Source organism: Anser cygnoides, chromosome 4 (assembly GCF_040182565.1).
Source record: "Anser cygnoides isolate HZ-2024a breed goose chromosome 4, Taihu_goose_T2T_genome, whole genome shotgun sequence".
In the NCBI taxonomy this organism is placed as follows: domain Eukaryota; kingdom Metazoa; phylum Chordata; class Aves; order Anseriformes; family Anatidae; genus Anser; species Anser cygnoides.
In genome coordinates, this window is record NC_089876.1 from 33,608,951 (window position 1) to 33,626,961 (window position 18,011).

General features: G+C 38.2%; 1 long non-coding RNA gene across 1 annotated transcript; it reads right to left on the minus strand.

The window, feature by feature from the left end:
• Positions 1 to 1,456: 1,456 nt before the first annotated feature.
• Positions 1,457 to 5,342, minus strand: LOC136790836 (uncharacterized). The gene is made up of 4 exons (XR_010831586.1): positions 4,694 to 5,342; positions 3,545 to 3,639; positions 3,269 to 3,406; positions 1,457 to 1,648 (listed from the first exon to the last, which is right to left on the minus strand). It is a non-coding gene; the product is annotated as an uncharacterized lncRNA (long non-coding RNA).
• Between the last annotated feature and the right edge of the window lie 12,669 nt (positions 5,343 to 18,011).

Consider the following 18,011-nt stretch of genomic DNA (forward strand, 5'->3'; position numbering starts at 1 on the left):
AAGACCTCCTGCTGAGCTGGAACTCTCTTCAGCCTGCCCTCAGCTCAGAAGGGCTGTGTGCCTGCCTTCTCCTCCCCATCCCAAGGAAAATTTGCTGGATGCTTGGCATTGAGATCTTCACAACCCCAGGATTATTCTGCTCAACTGATGCATTAATTTCCACTCTTTTCCCACCTGCAGATAAAGACGTTCCCCTTTTCCCAGGTGAGGAATGTTGATTGCCTTCCTCATTTAAATCACAGGTTCCTAAAATGCAATTCATGCTGTATCAACAACACCTTGAAATGGCATTCTCCATTTCTGTAAAGACTCTGCAGTGTTGTTATAATACAAGTGTATTCTTCTAAAGTAGAAGCAGGAGACATTGAGAAATGCCATTGTATTCAAGTGACTGAGTTTCTAGGAAACAGGGCGGTTTGTTTTGTTTCATTTTGTTTTAAGAAAAACTTATTCTTCAAGAAAAGGTATAGTGAGTTCCCATAATTTGAATTTCATTTGGTGACTTTAACTTTCATAATGAATGTTAGCAATTAAAAAGTAATTATCATTTATTATATTCCAGATTTGTATTACTATATCACTTACTGCATTATTTACTGTATCATTTACCACAGTACCCACAACAAAGGAGAAGGAACTGAGACTTCATTCATTTAAAAACCTACTCACTACATTTTTAATGAAGATAAACCAAATTACTGAAAGCTCAGGTTATTTTTCAACTAAAGGTTAGAACAGATGGAGAGCCGTATATGCAATGAGGGATTGGAAGAGGAAATTCAGTTTATCTATGGGATAATACAATGTTTTTTAGAGAGCAATATTTTCATCCATATTTTCTTCAATAATTCTTTATAACTAGTTTGGGCAAACAATAGTCCTTACATTATTGTGAAATCTGTTTACTACTTTACCAAAGAAATACTTATGTGTTTTTTTTCAGGCACAGTGATGAATACACTTACTTTATTTATCAATAAAAGTAGTATTTTTTTAAATGCATATTTATCCAGTTCCCTATTTTCTTCTTACCACAACAATCCAGACTTAATGAGATCAACCTTAAGAAGTTTTGACCTCTGTTTTCAATATCAGATGTATAGACTTTCAGTGTAATACAATGGTGGAAGATGTCAGTATGTTATAAGGACTAATTTACACCTTCTAAATATTTTCTGAAAATTATATGCCTGTTCTAAAATACTGCCTTTTCTTTATTATTATTTTACCTATCTTACCTAGTTTTCTGTAGGGCTTAGTGTAACAATTTAATGCCTTTTTGGACGGAGCAACACACTCCATAATCACCTCCCTAACTTCATATAATTGCCTCTTTCACAGTTCATTTTCCCAAATTAGGTTCAAGTCTCCAAAGCTGCATATGTTGCTGAGAATTAAAGACGTGACAGTTTGAGTAGCAGCTGAATGGCAACACAGATAAACCCAAACGAGCAATACCTAAATACTGCATGCGCCTCTCCACCAGCATCCTGGGCGCTGGTGGGGACATGTCCCCAGCCTCACAGAGGAGGAAAGGTCCAGGTTTTGCACTGCCCACAGGCAGTCTCACCAGAGTAGGTGCTGCCCGCTGTGCCAGAGTGATGCGCTGTCTGCCAGAGCCTCCATTTGCCATCAAACACATTTTATTCTAAGGAGAAATTTGCAGTTATTTTTGAATGTGCAAAAATACAGAAAAAAATATTTATTATCTTACTTATTTTAACCCCGTCACCATGACAAGCAGGGTAGGCATGGGAAAATAAATACAGAAAAAACAAGAACTACTAAGGTGCTGGGACAAGCCATTCATCACTTATCACTACACTTGTATGATCCTGTGCTTTTGATTTCTCAGCAGCAAATAAAGAAGTTAAATTAAATCTTCTAACCCCTACAGTTATGACAAAACAAAGTACTTGGATGCAATGTGGAGTATTGCAGCTACCCACTGACTAGGAGAAAAGAGCTTACCCAACATGTGCCATTCAGGACTGGTCCATGCAGTGCTTTCTTCAGTGCTACAATGTGCACAATATACTCGAGGGTTAATTAATTCAAACCATCTCCTACTTCCCTTGGAAAATTATTATGCTGGCTAATAAGTCTCAGTGTTATGAAGCTGTATGAACTTATAAATAGTATTATTTTAAAACACCTGTTCAGCTTATTCAGCTGTTCAAACACTTTTTATATTTGCTGTCCACTTTAGGCATGTGAATTCTACCTTAGATTAGACAGAAGTAGCTTGGATGGTCAAGATATGCTGTTTTGTCCCACAGCTGCTGGAGGAAACATGTACTGATATAAGAAAACATGTTACCTGGGGTCAGGGTCAGAGAAACTTACCCAGGAATCTTACCTGGGACCAAGATTACCAAATTTGACTATTTAATAGGAGACATCGTAGGTTATTCAAATTAATGTGTATCACAAATCTGCCAAAACCTTAATAAACTCCATTTATATGCATTATAAAATCCTTCCAGAGTCTAGTGGAAAAAATGACTTTTCCTGCTAAAAACATGTCTGCAAAATGCAAACTTTTTGTGAATCATATTTGCCAGCTGCATGAAAAGCCACCAGTGATATTACTCAAACCACAAAAGTTATGCCTTTGAATGTTGACATCCTAACAAAACCCATACAGAAAAATAAATTACTCCATCTACAGAAAAAAAAAAAAAGTAGCAGATTTTGCTTTGAAGCATTTTTGTTTTGAAATGTGCAATAAGAAGCCATTTTATCATTTCATTGCTACTGAAAAAAAAAAATTTCACCAATTAAGTGATGGGTTCTGTGCTGTATGTTCAGAATACCACAAAACTCATTTTCTTCTGCTTTTTCCCGAGAAACTACATCTTTAGTGATAGTCTATTTAGAAGTTTTAGCAAACACTCTTTTGCGGCAAGTCAGCATGTCTCTTTTAGATGACCAATGCTGTTTCCATTTCCCCTGTGTAAATACTGCTTGTGACTGGGGACCCAAAACTGGAAAGACACTCTTAAACCACTGATTGCACTCTTCTGCTGCCATAGGTAAACATATTGCCTTTCACAAATTTCACCTCAAAAATGAATGAATGAATAATTAAATAAATAAAATCAGGAGCATAGGGTCTTTTCCTGTAATATCAGTCTGAACATTTGTTGGACAGAAACCTTCACATTTTAGCCAAGCACTAAAACTTTTGACCAATTCTTTGTTTTTCATATGGTTGGTCTTCCTCTTAGTTGCCTAATCTCATGCTCAGCACCGTTACATTCCATACCATTTCACTTGCTGCAAGGAAGTCACCTCCTTCTTCCTGTACTCCAAGAAGCTCTTCCGTTCTTCCCATTAGATCAAACCTCAAAACTTTACGTCATCATTTCACCAGTACCCAGCAATCCATGGGACAAGTTTTCTGCTAAAAATATTAAATAAACAAAAGCCTTATCTCCTTTTAGTCACCTCACTAGCCAAAATGATCTCAGATGTAGTGTAAAAAACAAACAAAGCCTCTTTCTTGAGCAAGTTTTGTTGTAATCTGCTTGCACACATATACCTGCTTATTTAGGCCATGGTTACATGGAGATCAGTCCCATAAACACCCAAGGAAGAATGACAGGTCTTTCAAGTACGTTCAGAATCGAATTGTGGCTGGTAAAATATAAGAAAATCTCATTTTAGTGAAACTCTACATCCTGCCTGTAAAATATGCTAATGCTTGCTCTTGCTACAACTGTCAAGGGACTACAACTGTCTCAGTATGGGCTTTTTGTGAGTTGTTTCATATACTCTGATTCTGGGTGCCTGGCTTGAATCACCTAAAGGCTTCCTTCTCCACACTAACAAGCATCGCTGTTGGTGGCAACTGTTGGATAGTAGCTGCAAACATCCGGGTGTGAGGATGAGAGAGCCTGAATCACCTGCCAGACACCCTGGCTTCCAGCACCAAGGTCCAAACCATGCATGTCTCTAGGTGTCCTCGATTTTTAAAGATGTATTTACTCTCTGCTTGAAAACAAAACTGATTCTTTAGCACAAAAGCTGAAAACTTTTCATGAAATGAAATGAGATTCACTGGGCCTTTGCTCTCTTGTTATCATCAACCATTTATTTTTTACCAACTTTTTTCCCTAATTTAAACTCCCTGAAAAGCAGCAAAAAGAGGTGGAGTGGGACTTACCCCACCTTCACCATTTGGGACTCTTCCATGCCACTTGCTCTCCAGCATTACAGCACATGCAATATAGTGGAGAGTTAATCAACTCGCATCTTCCCCCATTTCCCTTGGAAAATCTCAGCGCTGGCTAATAAACCTTACAGTTATGAGGCTTATATGAACTTATAAACCTTGCAGTAATTTCAAGTGCATGTGTGGTTTACTCAGCTGTTTGAACACTTCTCACCTCAGCCACCCTTTCTCCCTGTGAACTCATGCCCCAGGATAGCTTTGCAGCAATGAAAAATAACGGTGTGATTGAAAGCGTATGAGGTTTCTGCACATTTATTCCTTCCATGATTAATTAAAGGATTTGGGGATTTTTTGTTCCTCTTATACTAAATGGAGCTATGTTGCCAGAGGCCAAAAGCTGGAATGTTTGGTGCTTAATGTGTTCTGGATTTAGTACCTGCTCCTCAGGTTAACCACTTAAACCCCTAGGGATTTAATCTTACCAACCGTACGACAGAAATAGCAATCACCACCTACCTGAAGGTGTCTTCGGCTGTCCCAGTGGAAACGCCACCTAAAGGAACGCTGCCATCACTCACTGCAACCAGACCATCACAGAGTCACCTGGGGCTGTCCTGAAATGCACAGTGAGCTGAACAGCATTCTCTGGCCATCCCATGTTTCAGCTTGTACCACAAATCCTGCTGACTGCAAGGGATGCCGGCAGTGAAACAACAGCTGCCTTTTGGGGCGGCACAAATGTTCTTGTCATTAGGAGAGTACAAAGTCAAGAACACACGTCCCTTAACACGAACATGGAGGTGCTGTGTGGGCAGCCTCAGTGCTTCACTGCCCCAAGAGATCTGGTGTAATTGTCACTTTTCTCCATGAAATCTGCCCTGGAATACCAAGACATTAATAGTTGAACAAGTAGAAAAGGACTTTTTCCTATCACTTACAAGTAACTCTGTGTTTTATGGTAAACAAAAGAAATTACTGAAGGAAATGGGGGACTTAGGTCGTCTCTCTCAACACCAGATTTCAGTTGCACAATACAAAATATTCTTAAAAGAGTGTCTTTGGGGAAGATTCTACCATCCAAGTGCTATTTAATTTGTCTTAAATGGTTTCTAAATTAACATCCATGAAGCATTTTGCTCATAGATGCCTGATTCAACCTGCTGACAACCCCACCTTATTTCTACCTGCTAAAAAGACTTAAAAGATAAATATTTTTGAAAACATTGCAAATAAGCCCCACAACAATTTCAATAGGGGTTTTGCAGAATAATAATAATAACAATAATAATAATAATGATAATAATAATAATGATAATAATAAAGAGAACCTTACTAAGCGTAATTATTTCTAAGTAAACAGGGAACCAGTCCACGTAACAGCATGAATCATTTATCCTTCCATCTGAAAATATCTGAGAAAACTGACCAAAATCATCAATGCCATAAGAACAAGTGAGTGCTATCAGGTATCAGTTGTGATTTTTCAGACCGAATTTTGCTCTTGAGCAGATGATGCGATCCCTTGAACACCTAGTTTAATAGGTACAAATTTCTCTGAAAAAAGCATATTTATTTCATGCATCATTTCCTTAACGAGTGTGAATGTTGTACCTGGCACTATGCATTTTTGAAATGTGGGACTGGTTTTGGTACTACGTATATTGGAGAAAAGTGCATCTAAAATGACACAAAGTAGAAAAAACTTGAAATTCATTATTGCTGATACATGGGTATTTCTGAATGCTAGAAAACACATTAATTACCAGCACATTTGGGACTTCAGCGTGAAAACATCTGGAATGCCAACTGAACAAGTCCAGCTGCACCACTTATCTGGTATCTAATGCAGAGAAATATATTCTGTTGTCTTTTCCCTGGCATTTACTCCAGGCAAAACTTTCCTTCTTGGTTTTTCAAATCAGGATTTAAAAAACAAGATAAAACAAACAAACAAAAGAAACAACCCCAAAACAACAACAACAACAAAAAACAAATCCACAGACACTCACTACTTCTTTCTACAATAGAAGTAATAAAGAGAAACACCATTCAACCAATTCTTAATTGGCTCTCACAATCATTTCCACTCCAGTCTGTGGAAGATGCTGCAGACAGATATAAGGAGTACGTTGCTGTAGCATATGCAACCTTCTCACCTTCAGGAGATGGCTACCATAGGAACATGAGTCGTATGGTATTTCGGAAGATATATGATGTCAAGGCAGAAGAGGAGCAGTCATCACAAGGGGCAGCACCAGGCTGGTGAGCAATGGAGAAGGCAGCTGATGCCAGAAACATTCTGTACTTCAGGCAAAGCTGGAAAAAATAAAAAATAAAATAAAATAAAATAAAATAAAATAAAAAATAAAAAGATGATAGTGGCTTTGGATTTTTTTCCCCTCTGGAAAGAATTAAAAGAGCTATTAAAAAAAAAAAAAAGGAGAGAGAGAGGAAAGGAATAAAATCTGCCTTTGCTAAGTTGGATGACGTGCATTCTTGGTGGCCCATGCTCCCCAAAAAGGAGAGAAAAATAGAATTTCTACCAATAAAATGATTATTTCTTCAATATAGCGCACTTTGACAAAACATTTTAAGCAATTCTAAGCCATTATTAACCCCAGCCACAGGAAGGAAGTGAAGCTCTATTCATGCTTAGCACATCTAAATTCCCATTGTACAAAAATCATACCACACTCCTCAATGTAATTTCTGAACGCTCGGCCACAGTGCATTAAATTTAACCATGGCTGCCCACTGGCTCTGCCTTCCTGTACTCAGAGCAGGGCAGCATACAGCATGCACAATTTTCAGGGAACCAGGGAAGTTTTGGAAACCAGGAGCCTCTCCTGAGGCTGGATGGGATCAGCTTGCATCGCTGCACAGGAGAGAAACATAGCAGAAGCATCTTTCTTTTAAAGGATTGCTCTTGGCTCTGGAGAGGTCTGTTATTTTTGGTGGGCTGCGTAAAGGGACAAGGCACCTCTCTGCTCCCTCTCCCACACAGCAGCCAAGCAAAGCCTGGTGGCAATGCAGCTCTTGGTGAAGAAACACAGGTGTGCCCTGCAGGCACTTAAAGACTAACAGGAAAAAAAAAGGAAACAAAATGTTCCTGTGTGTTTAATAAATTGGTATATAACTGTAATGCAACCTACTATCCTAGATATAAAATGAAATATTTTTTAAAGGATTGAATCCTTTGTGGATTTTCTCAGTGGATCGGCATGAAGCTATTTAGCCCAGATGTTTCAATAATTCTGATGCATTAGGAGATGTACGGCACTGTGGCCAAGTGTTAACATACTGAACTATAATGTAAAACATGTAAAGATACTGGTTTCCAAAGTTGTTAGACATTTTCACTCTAACCACTCTGCTCTCTTTTGTAGCTATGTTTTCTTTACAGTATGCACTTACGTTTTAGTGCACATGGAAGACGAACAAGTAACCCCCACATCCCCTCCCATCAAAGCCTAACTTCTCTGCATTCCCTGGAAGAGCACACAGGGGCCAACTCAGAATTGATGTGAGAGTCCTGCAGAAGTGGAAGTCTCATCTCTGAACAGCAAATCTCATAGTGCAGGCGAACACAAGGCCAACAAGCCACAGCTGGGTACCACATGAGCAGGTGAAAAAGCAATGGTGAGATTTTTGATGACAATTTGGTGTCAGAGACACCAAGACAGAGTGTCTCACTGCTTGGTTCTCGTATGCATCTGTAATGAATTTAGGTATGTGCAGAGGTAATTTTAAAGATATTTAAGCAGGTGCAATGTCCCTGTTGGAATGGTTTAGTTCAGAGAAGAAACAGTAAAGGGAACATAAAGTAGCACAAAAAAAAGGCAAGAGCATGTGCTTAGAAGGATGCAAAATGTGCAAAGGAATAGGCTGGCACTCTCTATAGAAGAATAATGCAATGGAATACCTTGCACTGAGAGCCTCTTTGGAAAAAATCTCTGTTGTTATAATTAATTATTCAAAAGAGCTGAAAATATTTCAGAGCTCATTTTTGCACTATCTACCTGCCAGAGTGTGAGTTGAGAGTTCTCTGACTCTTCAAGACATTGTTAGCTTTAAAGGACAAAACACAACCTGAAATTAATGAAAATGAACTCCTACTACAGCTTCAAACTTAGCATCTATTCTCTCTATTTCAATGCAAGTACTTGCTAGAGAACACCTTACACTTCAGACAGAAAAGAAGAACTGAGAAATACCCTCCACTGCTTCAAGTGGCATTTGATTTTATTTCATTTTTTTAAACAAACAATACTGATATTTCAGTTAGGTCTGTAGTTTCTTATTCATTTTTAAGGCAAGTAAATGTTCAAGTTCCATATATGAGTCATATACAGCAGACTGGTGCAATCTGCCATAGGATGCCGTATCGACTGTTGATATGCTGACTATCCTCTATAGTAAAGTATGCTGTGGAGGGTTTCTTTCACTTCCAGAAGATAAATATTTGTTGGGCAACCAAATTTCCTTCATGCCACTTGGCAACTAATCTGCTTTTTTTGTTCCCCCCCCCTCCTTTTTTTTCCCATGGCTACACAAAGACTAGTCATTAAACTGTATCCCAACAAAAACTACTTAAATTCACATTTCCAGCTGTAACTTTTACCTTAAAATATTGTGTGATTTTCAATTAGTAAGATGAGAAACCTGTATTTCAAAAAATGAGTTTGTAAAACCATAGCAGGTGGCAGAATCTGTCCTCCAGTGTTACAGAGCGTAATCCCAAACCTTGCATTATTCACAGATGATTTAAACCACTCTGTACTTTTCAAGTTGGATACAGTCCTTGATAGCTGTTGGACAAAACATGATGACATCTGTAACCACTAGATAGCTCTCTTCTCTTTAACAACTGAAGAATTATAACACATCTATGAAAAAAAAGTCAAGCATTCAGCATGTACTAGATCATTCTATGCTGTTTAAAAATTGCTGCTTTATAGTTTAAAAGAAGGTTCTTGCATTATCCATTTCATCCTTTTCTATTTTCCAGCTCAAAGGTTAAATGAAGCAACAATCATGTAACATTCCTTTAAATCACAGTAATTTGCAAAAGGAAAACATGTGATAGCAAGAAAAGAAGCTTGGTCTGGAACTCTTTCAGACTATGAAAATGTTGTCAAATAGCCATTGCTGTCATGCTTACTTCTGAACTCAAAACTCACCAACAAACAATCAATGACCCAGATATTGTAACAACCCTTTCTCTTCTAAAATGTATGACAAAAGCTGTAAAAAGAACCAGAAAAGCACTAATAATGAAAATGCACATTTGCCATGGATTTACTCATTTCCTTCCCTATCACTTCTTGTCTCGTGAAAGCTTTAACAGAGAAGTCCCTAAATGACTGTTTCAGAAACAGAAAAGCTCCATTGGAATGCATGCCAAAAAGCATGTCCAGAGGCAGGCTTCTGTTGAGTACTCAATATTTATGTGCGGAATACACAGGATAACTACTACACCTGCAAAGGCTACCTAATCTTAGTTTGTAAAATTCTGCTTATGATACTTCAATGGGAGTAGTTCCTGTTTTCACTATTTGACCAAAGTGTCCTTTGAGAAATGAGGCTGACTCATTTATCCTCTGACAACAAAGGCCATTATCCAGCACCTGAATGCTTCATGCGGAAATTCCATGCATCTTTGTTAGTAAACAAAAGCATTTTATCTCCATTTTGAATAAAATCCTGAATAGTGAAATAATAGCCTTAAAATTGCAATTACTCACTGAGATTCTGCAAAATGCTGAAGTCCCATTCTTGATGGAGCTACAAACTAGGCATTGTCTTTCTCTACGCAAATAATAGACAGTAAGGACCTTGTCAGAAACGATTGCTCGCATTATCCAGTTTCTACACTTCATTTTGCAGAATTGCTCCTTTCCTATATAATTTTCACTAATCTTTAGCTAGCTCCCAAATGGCTCAGAGTCCACTTTGCTTAACTAGCTTCAGTTTCTCCCAGAATCCAATTGTTCCAGCAAAAGAAAAAGAAAATCATGATATTTTCCTCTCTTCTCCTTTTTGGCTTTGCATGTGAAACACGAGGCCTGAAGTACTACATTTATGACTACATATAGTGACAGACAGAGACATAGTAAAATGCCTGCAGAGGAAAAACAATGGCTCCAGCAGGTGAGCTGGGAGAAGCTAACTCAGTAATATTTCAAGAATAAGTCACCCAAAAGCTCTGGAAAACAAATAAATCATCACAGCCAATATACTCTGCTATTGCTCTGTCCATTCCTTGTAAAAAGATCCATTTTCCTCAAATTTCTTCCATTAAAAAAGCAATATAATTTAGTGTGACTCAAACACATTATCTACAGGCTTTAAAGCTCCTGCTTTTTTGATCAGCAAGCCTGTAACTGGTTTGTCCATAACTGATTAAATTTATTTTCAGTATTTAAATGTAGCATCTCCCTTAGTTTAGCACAGTTTCTTGAAATTAAATTTATCCTGAATTTACTTGGTTTTAAGTGCATGGATTTACTGTCAAGTTGATGTACAATTTATTCTACAAAACTTCTTGATTCGTTTATAAAAATCCAAGAAAGGATAGCAATGTTTGTTTTTTGTTTGCTTGTTTGTTTGTTTTTATGAAAAAGGACTCCCTGATGAAATGCAGGGAATGCCAGTTATTGCAAAAAGCCCTAATACAGTGATGGCAATAATTGCAAGCACCCAGTTTCAGTGCATTAATAGTGGTTCAGGTAGAGGTGATACTTGAGTGGAGGTAGCTCTGGTCCTATTTCAATGATTCTATGACATTTCTTTATATAACAAAACTTATTTTTAACATGTGGAATTGCAGTACTGATCAATAGAGAGATGAAGATCAGTGCTCATCAGGTTCTGTTGGGGATATCTTCCCACAAACTATTGATCTGTTTTGGTCACTCTCAGGACTTGTGCAGTACCATTTTTGTATTCAGCAAGGCAATGCTAGCATTCATTATAGGTATTTGCAGCAGCAGCTATTTTTGAGAGACTTCAGGATCAATTTTTGATGGATTAGCTGCAATATTAGATCAGATGCAGAACAGTTAAAGTTCCAAAATATTATTCCACTGTGGTCTTGCAATACATCATAACAATACATTGTTGCAATTATTTCTCCCAAATTCTGTTAGGGATGTGGGTTATAAAATATTTCTAACAGAAGTGGGAATATATGTCAGAGACACTGTATTTAGCTACTTTTATTTCTCTCAGACACACCAGCAGAGAAGGTTGACTTGAAATAGTAGCCCCTCCTCACTACAAATCCATGCTTGTCATAGAGGTCTCGTACTGTGAAAGACTGACTTGGATAACAATGCAGGCAAAAACCACTTTATGATTTTTCACACTCGACATGTCTTCATTTCCTCTTCCTTGCCCCTGCCCACACAGGGATTTTGCAGATCCAGTAAGAGATTGCTCACCTGCAATATGAAATCCAGGGCTGCCTCCATGACGGCTCCGAGGGTGGTTGTTTACATTCCATCCCCAACACTATTTTCTTCTTATTATCCATACTTTATCCTAGATACTGTGTCACTCCTTTTCTTGGCTTTCCAAGCTGCCTTTCTTGACAGACCCCTCCTCTCCCACTCCCCAAGCCTCCTCTAGAGACTCATCTCTGCCCTGTGCCAAGCAATGACTAAAACGGGCTTGTAATCTGCATCTCTTTTTCCTTCTAAGATGACTGGAAACACCTCAGAGACAGCATCAGAATAAGGATGACTCCAACTCTCACTGAGGCTACTGCATTGGGCAGAAACAGTCATATACACAAATTTATTTTACCTTCACATGTGAATACATTTGCAAGATTAAAACTTATACTTTGGCCCAGCAAAATATTGCCTTTCCATAGCATTCCTAAAGGGTTTGTTGTTTTGTTGTTTTTTTTCCAGGGCACCACACCTTTTGTGCATCCATGAGCTCTACAGAAAAAAATGGAGAATTTGATGACCATCTTCTGAGACGTCCCACTACTTTCATGGAAGCAGTGTGTCAAATATAAGGAATTAAATTCAATACTCTGATCTGTGTGTTACTTTTTTTCAAAATACAGTACAAATCATAAATTAGGATGGCACATCAGCTACAGCTTCATTTCACTCCCTGATTTGCTCTCCCTGTAGAGGGAAGACCAGAGCAGACAACGATTTTAACTTAAATTTATTGTGTCTTTTAATGAAAAAGGTTTGCATTTAAAAACAAATACAAAAGAAGGCAACAATCTGAATATAGTAAAATTCAGCTCCCATGATAAACTAAGGGACAGAAGCCTGGTAGGCTACAAGATGTGTAACTGCTATCCATGTGGAAGCCATTCAATTAGTTGCCACCCTCCTAGTAGGAAAGTACTGAAGCCACATGCACTTTGCAGATTTTCAGTGCAACAAATAGGCATTATAGGTACCAAATGAATGCACATGACAAAGGGAAAGCTTCAAAACAGATACAAACCATGCTTGTTTAACATTCAATAAAATTCAATATTGTACTCACTCAACAGGAATAGTCTCTGTTGTACTTTCTGCAGAGAAAAAAAATTACAGCATCTAATGATGTGGAAGCTGGTATCTGCTATATGCATTCCTTTGTTTCTGAACAGCATTGCCATAACTAGGAACTGTTATCCCTCTAAAGCCCATCTTTGTGTTGTCTCAGTGCTGTCAACAGCATGCACGTTGTCATCCCACCTGAAGGAAATTCACCAATATCAGTACATGCATGCAATCAGTTTTCTAAAAACTATCTGAAAGACCATAGTTTACATACTTATGCAAAATGAAATAATGATATTTTCAAACTTGCTTACTTCAGGATATAAAATGACCTGGTAAAAACAGGAGAATGGGTGTTCTAGCTCTCTGATGCCAATGAGTAGCAAAATTATGCTCTGGGGATCATATGTGGGGTTCTCACATTTGCTAGCAGAGTATGGCAGATCTGAGCCAGCAACAAATCAGATATTCCACCCCCCCCCCCCCCCAACTTCTCCTCTCTCTAAACTGCCTGAGACAACTTGGTGAAAGTAAACTATCCATTTCATCGGAACAAATACCCAATCTGGAGCAAGCAGTGGCAATATAAAAATCAGCATTGTTACTTATCTTTGGGACAAAAGTCCAATCACCTCCCACCTGTCCTCTGCCATCCACCATTAATATCCTTTGGGAAGTTTTTGAATACATATAGCTAGGTTATTGTAAATACAATAGCCTTTCACATACAGAGAATTACACATCTGAAAACTATCAATTAGTTTATAACAGAATAAATCACCCTGAATTAATAGTGGCAAGCAAATAAAAGAACAAAATGCACAACAAGCCACTATACTGAATTTATTACTCTCATCATTTGATATATAAATGAATTTTGTTTCTTTAAGTTTAAATAAAGCTGCTGCAAAACATCTATGTTGTAGTGCCAGAGATATACACGATTTAGTGGCCTAAGAAACTGGGCCGTACCTTTTAATGAAATAAACTATCCTGAGAGAGAGTGCGAGGGAGATCCTTTCCATTAGGCAACAAGTGCTTGCTGTAGTTAAGGAGATGATACTGAGCTACTCAAACAGCTGGTACAGGATGAGACTGAGAAAACATATTTAAATGAATTGAGATTACAGGTGTTCAGCATCCAGATAAAACCAGCAAGCACAAGAGAGCTGCAAAACTGTGTCATATGTCTGTTAGTCTTCTGGAAAATAGAACATCTTGTTTAAAACAAGGGAAAGCATCATGGATTTTTGCAAGAGCTCTTCAGGGAAGAGTTCCAAAACATTCTTCACAACTAAAACTAACAGAAACAGCTTTTCCCAAAGTTGATATAACATTAGTCCTTTCCTTTGACTTAAGCATTCATATCTTTAAAGTATATGCAAATTATGTTCATATTTCATTGACTGGAAAATATTTAGTCTTTTCCAAATTGTTTTAATCAATTGATTTCTCCGGTCTCCAAATAATTTGGGGGTTTGCCCTTAAAATTTCATGTCTGCAGCAGAGAATTTCCAAAGCAATTAAAAAAATTCTAAATATCAATGAAACTAGTAAAATGGTTAAGATACAGATTTTTTTTTTCCCCCCTAGAGGGAGGCCCAGTATGTACATTAGCTATCCTTTGTGACACAGAACAACCACGTACAGTTCATCTGACACTCTTACACTCATCTCTGTGCAAAGGGCAGTGAATTGCCTCGGCTCCTGGAACTGTACACCTCAATTTTCAAAAATCTGACTGAGATTTATTCTAAGTCTGCAATGAACTCAACCACGCAAAAGAGGCAGATTAAGGCCCTTCAAACTTCTGTGGCACCATTTTTTGAAGTCACTCAACTGCCAGGCCACTGCTTATTGCCTCAGCTCTTTTGGCTTAGCTCTGGGAAAATCATACATAGGAAAGGACTGACACACAGATAGGCACTCGCTGCATAGAACACCAATAACTTTGTTTTGTTCTCTGTATGCTGACACATCATTATGAACTTCCTCTTCCATTTGAGGAAGACCAAAACCATTGCTCTGAGGACCCAGAAGGACTTCAGAATTGTGTATATAACACCAGAGAAAAGGTGTAAATAGGAAAGTTTTCTTCTGTAACATTTTTACCATATGATTAACGAGGATTTTTGTATTAATTAGATAAGTTTGACCAGAGTAATAAAAGACTAACTAAACGAATGGAAAGTTCTTGGTTCAACGAATGTTGCTTTTTGCCTGCAGCAAGATTTTAACTGTAACACCGCATAGGAGCACTATACCTAACTCTTAAGAAAGCAGATAAGTCAAAATATAACACACTTGATCACAGCTAAATATTTGAAAGGTTGATTTCTAGCATGTCTCTCTCCTTTTTTCATTCAACATCTTCTGGCAATCAAATCCAAGTGCCTCACACCACTAAAAGTTTTACAACCTTTTCAGGACAGCTGCGGCTGACGTACGAATTTCTCATCATATCATAGTAGGTGCAAGAAAGCTCATTTGGCATAATTTGTCATCTGAGAATGCAAAAATAGGTTACGTTAATAAAAGAAAGTGTGAGATCCTTGCCACAGGTTCTGTCAGCCAGCGACTCATGCAAAACCCCTATAAATGCAACGTGAGTACATCCAGATACACAACTATGGGGCAATGGGACGGCAGATATCAATTATTTAAGGAAAGTCTGCCTGGAGACAGCCATGCCAAGCACCTGAATCCACTTTAATGGTGGAAGTGGACACATATGCTTGGGGACTTCAAATCCTTTATGAGTAACACTCACTTATGATATATGAACAGAGAACAAACTTTAAGGGAGACTGCAGTGAGCGTGTGATGCCGGAGGGAGTGCGCCCTGCATGGCTGTTGTGGCTGCTGATGTTCAGCGATGCTCACAATATATAGTTCAGTTTCTTGTTGCACAGATGAAAAGTTAGGACGTTCAAGTGATCTGGCATACATAAACATTTCCATATCACAGCTGCTTGCTTTAATAGTGCTTACATTAAAAAGCTTAATGAAAAATTAAGTGAATAATGCTGCATGTTGAAAAAGTACTGCTTTTGACAAACTGATTAACTAGAAAGCCTCTACCAGCACTTCTTGGATGCATTCCCAGGAAAACCTCTTGTGTTCCTGCTATTCCTCATCCTAGATAAATAAAAGAATACAAAACATTACTCAAATATGAAGAAATTTGTTTTCAACAACTGATAGGAAGCATTTTGATAATACTGTACTTCGTGTTAAAATAGAGCTTAACACAATACTTCAAAGTCCCCAATGCATTTGTTAAAAGCAGCAGAATATAATACTACAGAAAACTTTACTCCTCAAATCTTTCTTTTTCCTCCATCAAAATACAAAAATTTGTGAAGTTCATGGAAGACAAGAATTTAATTTTGCACAGTTTGAAAACATTCAAATCAATTCACACCTATGTGTTTTTACAGACTCTAATTCCTTTGAGTTTCTATTTCATGAGATTTATACAAGTTACCTAGAACCATAGACTACATCAATGTTTGCTCTGAAAGGCAATCAATTTCAGGCAAAACAGTGAGTAATTGGGGAGCAAAGTGTTAGACCAAAAGCATCATCACATATACACTAACAGAAATTGTAATCTCAAAAACTTGTAGGCAACAGCTACACAAAATGGCAGCAGGAAAGAAAAAAGAAAGAGATGGGGAAAAAAAGGATTTCATTACAAATGAAAGACAAAAGACTAGAGAAAATGAGAAGAAAGAAAAGTGAATGCTTAGAAGAAAAAAGAGAGTGCTCTGGCAATTTACAAGCGGAACGCCTGGCAGGAGAGAAGCAAAAAGTTTGGCAGCAGAACTTGAAAGAAACACCCAGTGGGAATAAGCCTGAGAGGAGGGAAGGGAATAGACACAGAGAGAGATGGAGAAAAGGGGGAGAGAGAGAGAGGGAAGAAGAGAAGAGTTGTACTGTTGCTGGACCACAATACAAAACCTTACCAGCCAGATGTGTTGTCATGGTTAGCAGGCAAAAAACTCCTGAGGATTTGTCAAGGCAACGTGCTTTGTGGGGTGAAAGCATCTGCAATTCTTCTTGGAGGGTCTAAATTAAGTTAGAATGTGAGGTTTCTATTATGATTATATCCCTAATTTTAGAGTTGTAACAATGGTCTACGTCTGTATGATGGTTCTACTCTTATTCTGGTACAATTTTATTGTCATGCTTTTTCCCCATTTCCTGTACTTCTGTTCACCACTAGCACAATTGAGCAGCCAGATGCAGACTGTATTGTTAACTCATTTGGCATGCTGGATTCTGAGATGTCTTCTTACATAAAATGATACAGTGGGTACTTTGTAATGCTAATGCACAATAGAAAAATCACCTGGAAAAGGTGCATGATTTGGGTTCTTCCACTAAAGTATTAAAAAATGCCAATGCTAAACAGTGTAGAATGTATAAAAGAGTGAGCAAACTAAATTACCAGGGATTAGTCTGTGGGATACCTGTATTGGCTAGTTTCCTATGGGTCCCTTCAGGTACACTGAGACTTATAAGTCTCAGAGGTGAGAAGACCTATCAGGTAGTTGGTGTTTCCCTAGACACAGATGCCATGTTTGCTTCTACTGTTATACCTTAGGTCTCTTCCTGGTGTTTTTGTTCTGTTGCTCTGAGCACATGGCCAGCAATCTCATCTTGAAATGTACCTTTCCCACAAAGTTTTGTGTGTTATCCTGAGAGTGTTTCTGAAGAGCATTCTTTTCAGCTTGTATCAGATAATGATGCCATGTGTTACATGGATGCCTTTGGAGGATTTTAATCCCAACAGTATTTTTTCCTCATGTGCAGTTCAGTAGCCTTTCATTCTGTGAACTTAGGACATGGTGTTTCTCTTCACCACAGCATAGGGGTGGAAATTATATTTCCCTCTGTGTTTACAGTTTGCTGGAGCTCATAAAAACATCGATGCGTTATGAACAGAACATTCCCGTAACTACGAGGAAGAATTGTTTTCTTCCTGGCTCCTCTTCAGCACTCAACAGTTAACAGGACCAGGCTGCCTCTTCTGAGCCCATGAGATATTAACAAAGCTCTTGGCCATGTACCACAAGAACTTCTGCTCAATCTGATTCAAGAAACGTACTGTCTTTTGCAGAGGAACAGGAAAGAAACATGGTGAAGTCTTACTTGGCTCTTTTCAGTAGAGCTGACAAGCTGTTGTGGGCTGAGTGACTGTAGGCTGAATAAGCTGGCAAGGAAAGAACAGTGTTCTTGAAGCTTGACTCTGTAGCCAAGTCTGATGGGTAGCATAACATACTGTATAGCCTCTAGTCAGAATAAAATCCATA